The sequence below is a fragment of the Siphateles boraxobius genome, unplaced genomic scaffold, assembly GCF_051911475.1.
Source record: "Siphateles boraxobius isolate OS27281-9 unplaced genomic scaffold, OSU_SipBor_1 50, whole genome shotgun sequence".
Classification (NCBI taxonomy): domain Eukaryota; kingdom Metazoa; phylum Chordata; class Actinopteri; order Cypriniformes; family Leuciscidae; genus Siphateles; species Siphateles boraxobius.
The window spans coordinates 194525-206981 of NW_027509142.1; the positions used below are offsets into that span (position 1 = coordinate 194525).

At 38.5% G+C, this 12457-nt stretch overlaps 1 protein-coding gene across 4 annotated transcripts in view; it reads left to right on the plus strand.

Annotated features, from left to right (window-relative positions):
* utrn (utrophin) overlaps positions 1-12457 on the plus strand; it is a 261039-nt gene that overhangs the window by 113423 nt on the left and 135159 nt on the right. The window lies entirely within an intron of this gene.

Genomic DNA, 12457 nt, shown 5'->3' on the forward strand with positions numbered 1-12457 from the left:
TTCAGCTGAGAAAGAGTCCTTCCTTTTCTTCTCCCTCCTCCGACGGTTCTTTGCCGAGTCTGTGATAGTCCTGTGAGATTCATGCATCACGGTTTGATCTCTTTATCTGCCGTCGACTCGAATCACGAGTGTGTGGAGGATATCTCACTGCCTACTAACATTCAGAATCCTACACACACTACACATGCACTACATACACTAAAGCACAGCATCCACTTGTGTGTCGTTTTATTAAGCGGATCATCCCGACTCTGAAATGTGGAAGTCGCAGCAAAGCATTGAGTCGTCTTTTGTTGTCATGTTGCTCGGCAACAAATGAGATGTTTTGCACCCTTGAAGGCCACTGCGAGGACTTGGCACACTTTGTAGGGTCAGTTCAAACTAAAGTGAGCAGCTGAATCTTCCTGAAGGCCGTCACTGAAGTGTTCAGACAATTGTCACTTCAACATCCTGAGTGCCGAGTGCTCAGTTCAATCTGAAACATGAATTCATTTCATCAGAAGATTTTACCTAGGCCTAGAAAGCCTACTGTATACTAGTTGATACACAAATTTATAAGGTCTCTAAATTATCAACTTGTTGTAGACAATCTACCACAGACCTTCTGTCGTCTGATTGATAGTTTAGACTGTTTTAATAAGTTAAATGCCTACTAGTATAATTGTAAAAACATCCTCCTTTAGCTTGTGGTTCATGTGATTGTTGTGAAAGTTTTTTCTGGTTTTTAAGAAGTAAATGTAAGAATAACTTTATATTGTTAGCGCTATTTCAAGATTATTGCTTACTGCACTGAAGCAACTTGAAACTAAACGTTTAACAGCTCAAAAATGGCGAACTTGTTTATTTCAATGAAATTAATGTACTATATTTTAGTTAGATAATGTTTTTTATTTATTTAATATTTTGTATTTTTCTGGGATTTTTATGGTGCTAAATTATATTTATGGAATAGTTATGATCCATTTATTACCTGTTAATCACTTTTTGAGCATAGACCTGAAAATAAAATGTCCAACTGAAACTCATAAATCTTGAATGCTTTTGAGCACAGACTCAAGTTTGGTCTTTTTTTTAAAGACAACACTTATTATACACGATTATTCCTTAAGTTTATTGTTATGAAAAATGCATAAAATACTATTTTAAATTCCAAATGAAATATGTATTTTCCAAAACATGTTCTGCTGAAAACTGTAAGAAAATCAAAGCCCACAAATATAAACAAGCTATTTTCCTAATCTGAGGTTGATATATATATATATATATATATATATATATATATATATATAAAAATGAGCTTTCAGCGTGATTTTGTCTGTGTGCAGTACCAACAAGTGGCAACTGACTTACAAGTGGATACATTTTTGGATTACAAGTGTAACTATTTTTTTGTCCATGATTTTCCCCCACACATTTTATAGCAGGTGCCAAAACCTTTACCAAGTACCGTACCTGTCCGATAAAAAAAATAAAATAAAAATAAAATTAAAAAAAATTATATATATATTATAAATAAAAAGTGAAAATAAATCATTTAATACATTACTTTATTAATAATAAAAAAACTAAATTGCACATTTTTGCTCATTTTGTGACCTGAGGTGTTTTTCCTTCTCAAGTATAAGCTCCATATTCTCACTCTATCATACTTCATGAGCCATAAAAGCCTTATGTATCAAATATAATACTCAATTACAGCAAACTTTTTTTAATTTAAGATGTTTTTTCTGAAGGTTTAATGAACTGTTGCATTTAAAAATATAATAATTATTATTTTACAAATAAAGAGATTAAAGTTTTTGCAATTAAGTTTTTTTTTTTTGCTATTGTCACATCTTAAATCTTAAATTAATTGTCCTGCTGTTTTTGTCTGGACAGTATACACTGTGGAAATCAGTTGCTTGACATTTTTTATTAACCATGGGTTCTGTCATCGTGTCACTGTTAGTGCATGTCATTAATAAAGCTGAAGTTGTGGGTCTGATTCCCAGGAGACATAATATATTTTGATAAACTATTGAGCTTGAATGCAAGTGGCTTTAGATAAAAAGCATCCGCCAAATGTATACTTTTAAATCACTTTTTTTGACATGCTCATTTTTGCTGTCAATTTGATTTTTCTTCAGCTTCTTTCTTTCACATCTGTCTTTCTCTTAGACATTTTCAGTTTCATTGTAATCACCATTCATGTACCTTTTTGTCAACGTTCGTGTTTTTCAAGGACAGAATATGTATTTCCTTTGAAGCAAACTTGTTTTAATTGATGCAGTTGATGTTATGAAATTGTTTAATCTCGACTGATGTCTGTGTTTGTTTAACGTCATCGACATTAGAAAGAGAGTTATTCATGTCACAATCACTTCTCAACCGGCAATAGGGATGCCCGATATCGAAAACAACCTGAACAATGCAATCTTTTGTTTTCCAGCAATATATTTTGATATGAAAACAATTTCACCAAATAACTTGAAAAGCTCTATTTGGAAAGAATGAATCGCTCTAGAATTGGGGTAATTTTTTTGTTGGAGTGAATCTCCATAGAAAATAATAAAATTATAAGCATAGATAAATAAAGATACAAATGAAATAAACAGTGTTTTATGTTTTTCAGGTAAGTCTAACAGTATTCAGGTACAGAAAATCAATTGTCTGCATAGTCTTCACGGTATAAATGAGATTTCATCAATCTTTGTTTAAGCTGCAAAAGTGATTTTCTCTTTGTATTTTGTTTGATTAACATTAATGACGGGTATATTAGGCTGCTGTCACTTTAAGACTGAACGCACAGATCCAATATAATGATACACATCTATGTACTTTCTCAATTATTTACGTTGACGTAAGCCATAAGCGACTGTTCACGAGAAGACTCACAGAGACACTTTATAACTTTCCATGTAAATGTAAAAGCGTCTTTTTCGTTTAGTTTCCTTTGTTTTTGATTAAAGATGAGATTAAACCTTTGTTAAACCTTTGACTAAGGGGTGATTTCACCAAGATTAAGTTCTGCCCGGGGATAGTGTTTTTAGTGTCAACATCATCGGAAAAATGCCAATTACTCGTATAGTGCCCTAAAAATGTTCACGTTATTTCGTTCACACCATAAGCTCTTGTTTGGTGTTTCGTCATTTATTGTAGTTTGGGGCGATTTGTTTCCCCTCATCCATCTTTGTCACTGTACCACCGAAACACCCTCAGATCTCACTGACTCGCTCAGTGTTTAGTGTGACGAGACAGACAGACTTATCAAACTCACATCAGGAGACAGAGAGAGACAGGCAGAGATTTGAGACGCAAACACAAGACGAGTTCGTTCACGCAGAGATTGTCTAGTTTCTAACCTCTTGAATGTGAAATTCTATACATGTTGTGATGAATTTCTGTGACAGTGAAACTGGGTGGTTTGATCCATCAGGATTTGATTAGATGGTGAACAATGGTTGTTATATATCAGGTGGATGAACATGGAGATTTGTGAAATTAGAATGGTCTCAGTTCACTTATTTAAAGGGCTAGTTCACCCATACATTAAAATTTTCGTCATATACTCAACCTCATTTTGTGTCAAATCTGTATGACTTTCTTTATGCTGTGTAATACAAGAAAAAGATATTTTGAAGACTCTGCTGGTTGCTCTTTTCCATACAGTTACAAAGAATGGAGACACATTCAAGCTTAAAAGAAGTACATAAACGCACCATAAAAGTATTATAATAGTTGTCCATATAACATAGTGTGAGGAACAGACCAAAATTGAAGTTGCTGTTTCCTGAAAATATGTTCCTCCCTCCAGCTTTTAATCTGTACAACTGGATTAATGAATCAGTTCAGATCAGTTTTGTAAGATGAGTCAAATTATTTCTTAAATGAATTGTACAAATCGAACATCACTTCTTTCAAGATTTTCAGTGAATAGAAACTGCACTGTGAAAATATTCTGTTAAATGTATGGTGGTAAAAAAAAGTGGTTTTCAGAAATTCACTGTAAATATATGTTGATAGTGTTTTAAGTATTATGAGATAATATAATTGTGCTTTGTAAATTTGTGCCTTCTAAAATTGACCAGTTTGACAATTCATAACCATATCTTTCTTTAAGAGGTATAATGTTAATATACAAATATACAATCCAAATCACTAACGTTATTGCATGGCTAATAATACTATTATAACATGTTGTTCCCTTTAGAAGCTTTACCTTGACATTTAAACTTGTAATTGTGTGGAAAAGAGCTAGATTTCTAATTGTGTGTTCCTAGAAAGAAAGTCAGTCGCACAGGTTTGGAACAGAACAAATGTTGATTTCGCGTGAAGTATTCCTTTAAGAAAGTAAATGAGGTCGGTATTGATTTGATGTTGGCTTCGTGAGCGTTTGTCGTCATGGGTCATCAGAAGGATACAACGAGATAATAATAGCATCTTCACAGAGCGAAAGAGTAAGTGATCTCCAGTCTGATTCATTGCTGTTCTCGCAATGTCTCCCTCATTTCTCCGACGTGTCTCACTGCTCCATTTCTCCGTCTCTCAGGAGATGTGCTCTCTTTCAGTAAAGTGTGTCACCCTCGCTCATTCCCTTTATTAATCTATACACCATATCACTCGCTCTTTTGGGGCTGAAAGAGACTCTCTTGAACGCTCTCCAGAGTTTCGTTGTATCAATCCTTCCCCCTCTCTCTCTCTCTCTCTCTCTCTCTCTCTCTCTCTCTCTCTCTCTCTCTCTCTCTCGTTCATTCTCTTGTTGTGTGTTTAATTCTGTGTTTTCGCTGAGAGGAGAGCACTGACTGACTCCTGACGCGCGTGCGGGACATGTTTGTCAGGGCTCGGCTAGCGGTGGGGGATCTGTGAGCGTGCGTGAGCATGTGTGTGTGTGTGTGGCGGTGAGGATGCGTGCTCTCAGACGCTGGCAGTCGTGTGCAGGGAGAGTTAAGATGATGGCTGTAGTTCGGACGTCTCTGCAGAAAGTGGTGGTCTTCTTACACCGGCTCCAGAGAATGGCGATATCCTCACCGCGTTACCAGAAACTGTGCAAGGTCAGTGGCGTTCACACACACACACTCGCCGCTGCGCTCTCGTCCGTTTCGGTGTTAGTTTGCGTTAGTTGGACTTAGTTTTGGTGTATCTTGTGTTATTCTGAGTTCTGTTGAAGTTCAGGTTCTTGGATATCTTCTCAGTTAATTCAATTTTTTTTGTTGAATGAAATGTGAAATTCTTTGTAATATTTTTTTGTTGTTGTATTTGTGCAGCTGTTTCTTTTTAATTTTTCGACAATGTCTTGATTTAGTGCATTTATAATAGTGTAAATTTGTAATTTGTAATGTCAAGTTCTGTTTGTTATACCAAAAGACAGCATTTGTAACTCATATAAACCACATCAGACCAATATGAGCATTTGAAATACATTTATTTATTATTGTTTGAGGAATTTGGATGTGGTATTTTAGAATAGCTTAGAAGAGTTTGATGCGGTCTGATGTAGTTTCCAGTTGTTTGTCACAAACCAGAAAACACATCAAAACCACGTTAGAGTGGAAGGAATAAGAAAAAACATAATAATTTGATGTTTTTGACATATGTGATCGATGCTAAAGGATTCCTGTTAGTAATATCCAATATGACTGATACTATGTTTAGCTGCTGTCAGTGTGAGCTGTCAGTAATCATCCTTTGAGCATGTGTGTGTGTGTGTGTGTGTGTGTGTGTGTGAGATAGAGATTAGAGAAAGCAACAGCTGTTCTGATATTCAGTGTTTAGCTGAAATCCTCACAGGATTTACACACACAACACACAGCACTGCTGAAAGATGGAGAGCTTTTCAAACAAAAGCGAGTTCTTCAATGTGAGTTTATTAAAGCGGTCGAAGCACGTGGCAGTGTTGTGTGTGTGTGTGTGTGTGTGTGTGTGTGTGTGTGTGTGTGTGTGTGTGTGTGTGTGTGTGTGTGTGTGTGTGTGTGTGTGTGTGTGTGTGTGTGTAAGTGAGAGCCGGTCTCTGTTAAATGGGTCATTATCAGCACTTGTTTTTGGTATTTTTTTCTCTCTCCAGTAGTACACTTTATAATGTTATGCATGATTTATTGCATTATAAATAAATGCAATTTAGTTTGTGAGCTTTTAAATTAACCAAGCTTTTGCAGTTACTGTATCTCTAAAACCTCTGTATGTTAAATAGCCTTTCTCTGATTGGTTAATCAATATGGGCTAACATAGTTCCCGCTGTCATTCACCAGAGCTGGACCAGTAGCTAAATGCTGAATACATATTTACACAAAGTGTGTGTGGTCAATACGCTGAAGATTTCTGAACCAGCTGCTTTTTCTGCTAATGAGGTATGATGCTATAAAGTGTGAAATTTAAGATTTGACCTAACCAGACTTGACCGCGACAAGCCATAGGACATTTTCTGTGTGGGTTGGTGGGTTTCTATTTCTGTTCTCTTTAGCCACAACCACAGTGAAATCTGATTGGTTTTTAAAATCCCACTCCACATGAATGTATATCAAACATCAGACATTTTCTGATTGATGTTCTGATGTCGTGCTGCGTTTTCACTTCCACTGGACAGTTAAATGACTCTGAATGCTGGAATGCTCTCGTCGTGTCTGGTTAGGACAGTGTGTGTGTTCAGTAAATGGTCTGGGTGTACTGGGGTTTTGATTTGTGAATGCTGGAATGTGTCACATACTACATCCAACTCACTTATTTCAAAAGCAAATTCTGTTTTCGTGATATAGCCCCTTGAAATCAGTCAGACTCAACAGCCAGTTTTGAGACTGAACGTATAAGAAAAAAACATAGAGGTGAATTTAATAGTGAGATTAGATTAAATGCCACATTGCATGCTATATTTAGCAGACACATTTATCCAGAGTGATATACGGTATATTTATAACTGGAACAATCTCACTGAAATCACCTGAGCTTAAGTCTCTTGATAAAGGGAAGGGTGAAAATATTTAGGTATCCCACGCTTTGTTTAGTTTCAGTCAGATTTAAATCAGATTCTCAGTTTTTTCAGCAATAGCACTTTGCCACAAAACTTTTTTTTTTTTTAAGATTAAGTCTACAACAATTCTGTACAGCGGTTTATCCAAATAGCGAAATCATTCTCTGACGTTCTCCGATGGAAACAGTTTGCAGTTATAAGAATCTTGTACCCGGGACGGCTCTGCGGGTTTCCTTCTATGTAAATGAAATCCTGCATCAGAGCGACCTTAGACTTTGTGGTTTTCAGTTAGCGTGTGTCTTATTTGTCTATGTGTCTTGTTTTTTAACATGCATCTTAGTACAGGATGCAAAACATGGTAAAGATTTTGCAAAATAAAGATTACTTAGCCTTTTTATCCGTGGCTATTAAACTTCTGAAAATAAACGTTTTCCACGTTTTCACAGGCTATATACCACTTCAGATGTGCTGCTCATGCTGTTTTTGCGGTGTTGCACACTGTTGTTATGTTTTGCCCTGTGTATGATTTTTCAATAAACGTAATTTTTTAGTAATTAACTTATCGGCTCAAGAGTCCCATATGTGAAATCTGTCTGACGAAACCCACACACTCACAAGCACCAACTCTACCTCGAGGAACATAAGTTTCTCCTCGCTCGATTAAGCAGCCCTGAGCCAGATGGAGGCAGTGTGGTGATCGTTTAAGCGTCCCGGGGCGGCACTGCTGGCTCTGCACCCTTGGGAAGGCATCAGTCATTCTGCACTCCATTACTCTCTCCTGGGAGGAATCCATCTTTCGGAGATCATTTGAGCCTCCAAAGACCTGCTGTCTTGCACCACCTCCGTATGTGTGAGTGTGATGAATTAGTCCCGCTCGAAACGAGCCTCAAGTTTGTGTGAGTCCAGCAATGCCACATCTGGCTCCAAAAATTTCATCACGATTTTCTTCCAGTATAGATTTATAATATAAGTCTAACAGACAAGCGTTCAGAAATAGTAGGCTTGTGTTTTGTTGGAGTACTTGACTCAATTTGTCAGGGAAAATCGGCACTAGTTGTCTAATGCCTGGTACAGGCTGTGTGATTTTGGGCTGTCCCAGACGAAAGATGAGCAATCGTGGACATTCTGTGGTTGTGGCTCCTGAACGGTGGCTCTACGTCGTACAGTGAGAGAAGTACTGACTAGCTAATAAAAATGCAACGTGAAATGGTGTATTGATCAACGCAACATGGCGCTAAAACTTAAAACTACTTTCCTCAAGCTCCATTTGCAAAATTAGCATCCCAAGTTGGCCTCTTTTCCCAAACCATGACTGCATCCATATTCTCCTCTTTCACTTCCTCTTATTTTTTTCAGTGCACATAAAAACTACAACTGCCAAAGTGCAATTCATCTTGCTCTATTTGTTTACCACTAGCACATGCCAGTGACGTTTTATTCTTCTATACTATCCTCCGATTCAATAGGTGTCATCATCATACAGTTGTACCCAAGTTTATTAGATCCGTGCAGTACAGTGTGATTTGTAATGATCCTATAGGATTGCTGAAATCATGCAGTCTGTAGCAGGCATGAGGCGGATGAACTGATGTACATCATCCTGTTGTCGTGGAACTTCTCTTGTAGGTTGATGAACCAGTGTAAACGGTGGGGATGTAACGGGACACAAAAGGGTTATTCGGAACGTACCTCGGTTTCGAAGTCACGGTTTGGTATGATTTTAGGGCAGCTGTACCGCGGTTTACGGTGTTGTTGTAAATGGAGGAACTTTTTTGAAGCGCTTCCACTTTTGGGAAGCAAAATGTTTATTTGTAAATGTATATTTTAGTGAGAATTATTGAGCTACCAATTTATTGCTCTCCGTCTGTTTGAGGCGCATGCTTGTTGAGTGAAGTCTGTGAAGTTTAAGAGTGACTTGCTTGCTGTCAGGACAAGCCTTAATGCAAAATGGAAATACTTGCATCAAAATGTAACATTTATAGATAAGGATACAATCGTAAGATATGCAGTAAGATATGCTGAGGAAAGCAGGTCTCAAATGCATTAAATAACATGCATCTGAGGGCAAGCCACTTTAAACTGTAGCTTTATGAGCTAGTTTGATGCACTTAATGTAATGCATGTCTCATGTTTTGAACAACTTGGATCTGGCAGCAGCTCACTGTTATTTTTTCAGATGCATTTGCAACATCAAAGTATATTGATATAAACAGTATTGTCCCATCCTGGGGGAAACTCAAACTTCAAATTACATCACAGAAGTTCGGGTGCAGTGGGTAAAACAACACTGCAGTCGTTCGGTACACGCGTGCAGAACCGGAAGACTCGTACCGAAAATGTTTCCATTACTCTTGATACACACTGAGGGATTACTAAAACATTGTACCTGTGGTAGTCTACAGTGCACATGAATTGCATGAATAACTAGGTTGTCTGTGACAGCTGAGCACTTCAGTGTATCGTATACATATGGTTGTATACAATCTAAGGGTTTTAAACCATACAGTTACACTTTAAGGTGACAGTTATGTTGTACTTACTCAAGTAAGTACTGAGTAATATTAATGAACTAAATGTGCTTACTGTAAAGTTACGGTTAGGGATTGGTTTAGGGTTAGTTACTTCTAATTATGCATAATAAGTAAGTACATTAGTCACCTTAAAATAAAGTGCTACCAACCAAACAACTTGAAAATCATGTTTACAAGCCTGGAGTTGGCATGAAACATAAGTGTATAGTGCAGTTGTGTGTCCTGCACTGAGGGCGTCCCCTGCAGGCGGAGGAGGTACGGGGGTGACCCTGGACTGGGCTCAGCTCAGAGACTTCACCATCTGTGTGTGCTGCTTCAGAGGTTTTAAGATAGTAGTGCATTAGCAGTCTGTCATGTTGCACACACCAGCAAACACACACCAGCTAGGTTCTGTCTCTTTCACACTAACTCGTCTTTCTCTTTCTCCAGTGCACACACACCGTGAGTCACGGCGGCTCCTCCCCTCACTTAAAGCACTTTGTGCTGATGTCCATTACTGAGCGCTTGAGTGGAAGTGCTATATTTCTGTGTGTGTGTGTGTGTGTGTGTGTGTGTGTGTGTGTGTGTGTGTGTGTGTGTGTGTGTGTGTGTGTGTGTGTGTGTGTGTGTGTGTGTGTGTGTGTGAGAGAGAGATTTTAGATTAGACCGTGTGCCAAAATGAGATCAAGATTAATCTGCATTTATGACTCAGAACGTCAAAATTTCCCACATTATAGGAAAGAGACGTGTGTGCACGCATGCATAAAGCCATTCTGACATTGGGTGATATATTGTCTGTCCTTGGACAAAGATGTCTGGAAATTGGTTGGTTGTACAGCTCGTATCCTCTATACCTTCCTTCATATCCTCTCCTCTTTCTTGTTTCTCCTCTTCTTCCACCTTGTCTCGTCCCACCTCTCATTTCCTCTCAACTCCTTGTTTCTCTCATCGTCCCTCTTTTCCTGCCTCTTCTCATTTCTCTTCAGTGTTTCTCCTCTAGTCTACTGTCTCTGTTTCTTCTCTGCTCCCTCCTAATCTCTCCTCTTCTTATATCCTTGTTCCTCTCAACGCCTCTCCTCCTCTCCCACATCCTCTCATCTCACTTAATCTCATTTCTCCTGTAGTTTACTTTCTGTCTCCTCTTGTCTTTTTCTTTTCTCATTTTCTCTCCTCTCCCTGGTCTCCTCTCTCCTCTCATTCCCATCTCTCAATGCCTCTCGTCTCTTCGGTCCTCCTCTCCTTCATGTCTTTCACTTTTCATGTCCTGTTCTCCCCCTTGTCTTTCCTCTCTGCTCTTGTCCGGTCTGGTGAACATGTTGATAGCAATCACTTCTTATTGTTGTTGTTTAATTTCTCCATCTCTCCATCTTTGAGTGCAGTTCTGTCTGCTCCTGATCAATAAAGGCCTGTCACAGACGTCTTCATATACATACTTCCAGCTCCACTGATCGATTTGCCCCATTCTTGGGAACAAAGGCTCCGATTTCAATTCATCTTTCAGTTTCTTGCAGTGCAATCCCTCGCTCTGGGGTGGTAGTCGAGGCATGACAAAGGAACGATAGCTTTCCTCATCACGCTCATTTGTTTCGGAGCTCTGTCCATCTAGACAGCACCTCTTTCATCATCCTGACGGACTGTTCATGGGTCATGTCTCATGTTTGCTTTTTTTCATCTGTCTCGTCTCTTCTGTAGTCTTCTTTTTTGTTATTTTTCTCCTCCTGTCTTGCTTCATTCCCCTTCCTTTCCTTTCCCTCGTCCACTCTCCCCTCTTTGTCTCTTCTCTCGTGTGGGATTAATTCAGCCTCAGTTCCACACATTTGTTTGTCTTTCTTCTATACACTCCTGTGTGTAGACTGATTGCTTTTACAGATTGAAAGACAAAGAGCTCTTCAGGCTTCCATCATTAAGTACTGATGCCATTTCAAGACCAGAATATTCACTAATGTGTGCGTTTCTGCCTTTTTAATTTTCAAGCCTACATCCATTTATCTGTGTCTCTTTATTTTCTTCAGCCAGTGCATTTCAGGTATTGCTGTAGCACTTTCTTAACAGTCTGAAATAAAATGGATAACCCTCCTCCCCTTCCCTCATTGTTGCACAGAGAGTAAAATGCCTGTGGATAAATATAGATGCAGTGTTCTCTTGGGCACAGAACCAGAACTAAAGTCACTAAAGACAGATAAATATCCTTTGCTGCACCTGCTAAATAATTCATGTATGAGAAAGAGCAATGAACGATGTGTAAAACAAAAGAGTTCACAGCTCATATAGAAAGGATTTGCTGGCAGGTACTGTTTGTGATTGCTGCTCTGAGTGTTGTATAGATCAGACCCTCTAAACCTCAAACACGTGTCGTTTCTGTTGGGAATTAACGTTCAGACTACTTAACAGATCGGACCAGAGATGGGATTGACCTCACTGTTCTGTCAGATTACTTTCTCTTTCCTATTGATCAGATATTGATCAAATATCGACCAAGTCTTTCTGCACAAGGCTTTTGCAAACCTTCACTCACGATTAGCATGTTGGTGCTGATGTTTCACACACGCTAATGTAACGGCCATCGGCCGAGTTGTTGTTGGTTTGCACTGGAAAGCCCTTGAAGTTCTGAGATTAAAAGCTTTATTAAAAACCAATTAACTCTGTGACTCTTGTCAATTGTATGTGAGAGTGAGACAGCAGAATATGTGTGGGCTTAGTCTAAATCTACCTCTGCTGACACCTCTGTTCCCTTAATTGTATACATAAAGTCTTAATTATATAGGCCTAATCATAATCAAGTCTTGTTTATTTCAGTGGGTTTTATGATGTATGCATCAAGAGTACATGATCCTCCATAACGCATACTTCCAGACACTAGTTTCCAGGGTGTTTCCCTGTCTTTGGCCCAAGGCGCAGGGATAGGCATCCCTGTTGACCCTACATAGGACAAGTGGTTTGGAACTAACTAATAAACCAACATGAAGGATGAGACCATTGTACCAGTCACATTAGGGGATTTTGCTCC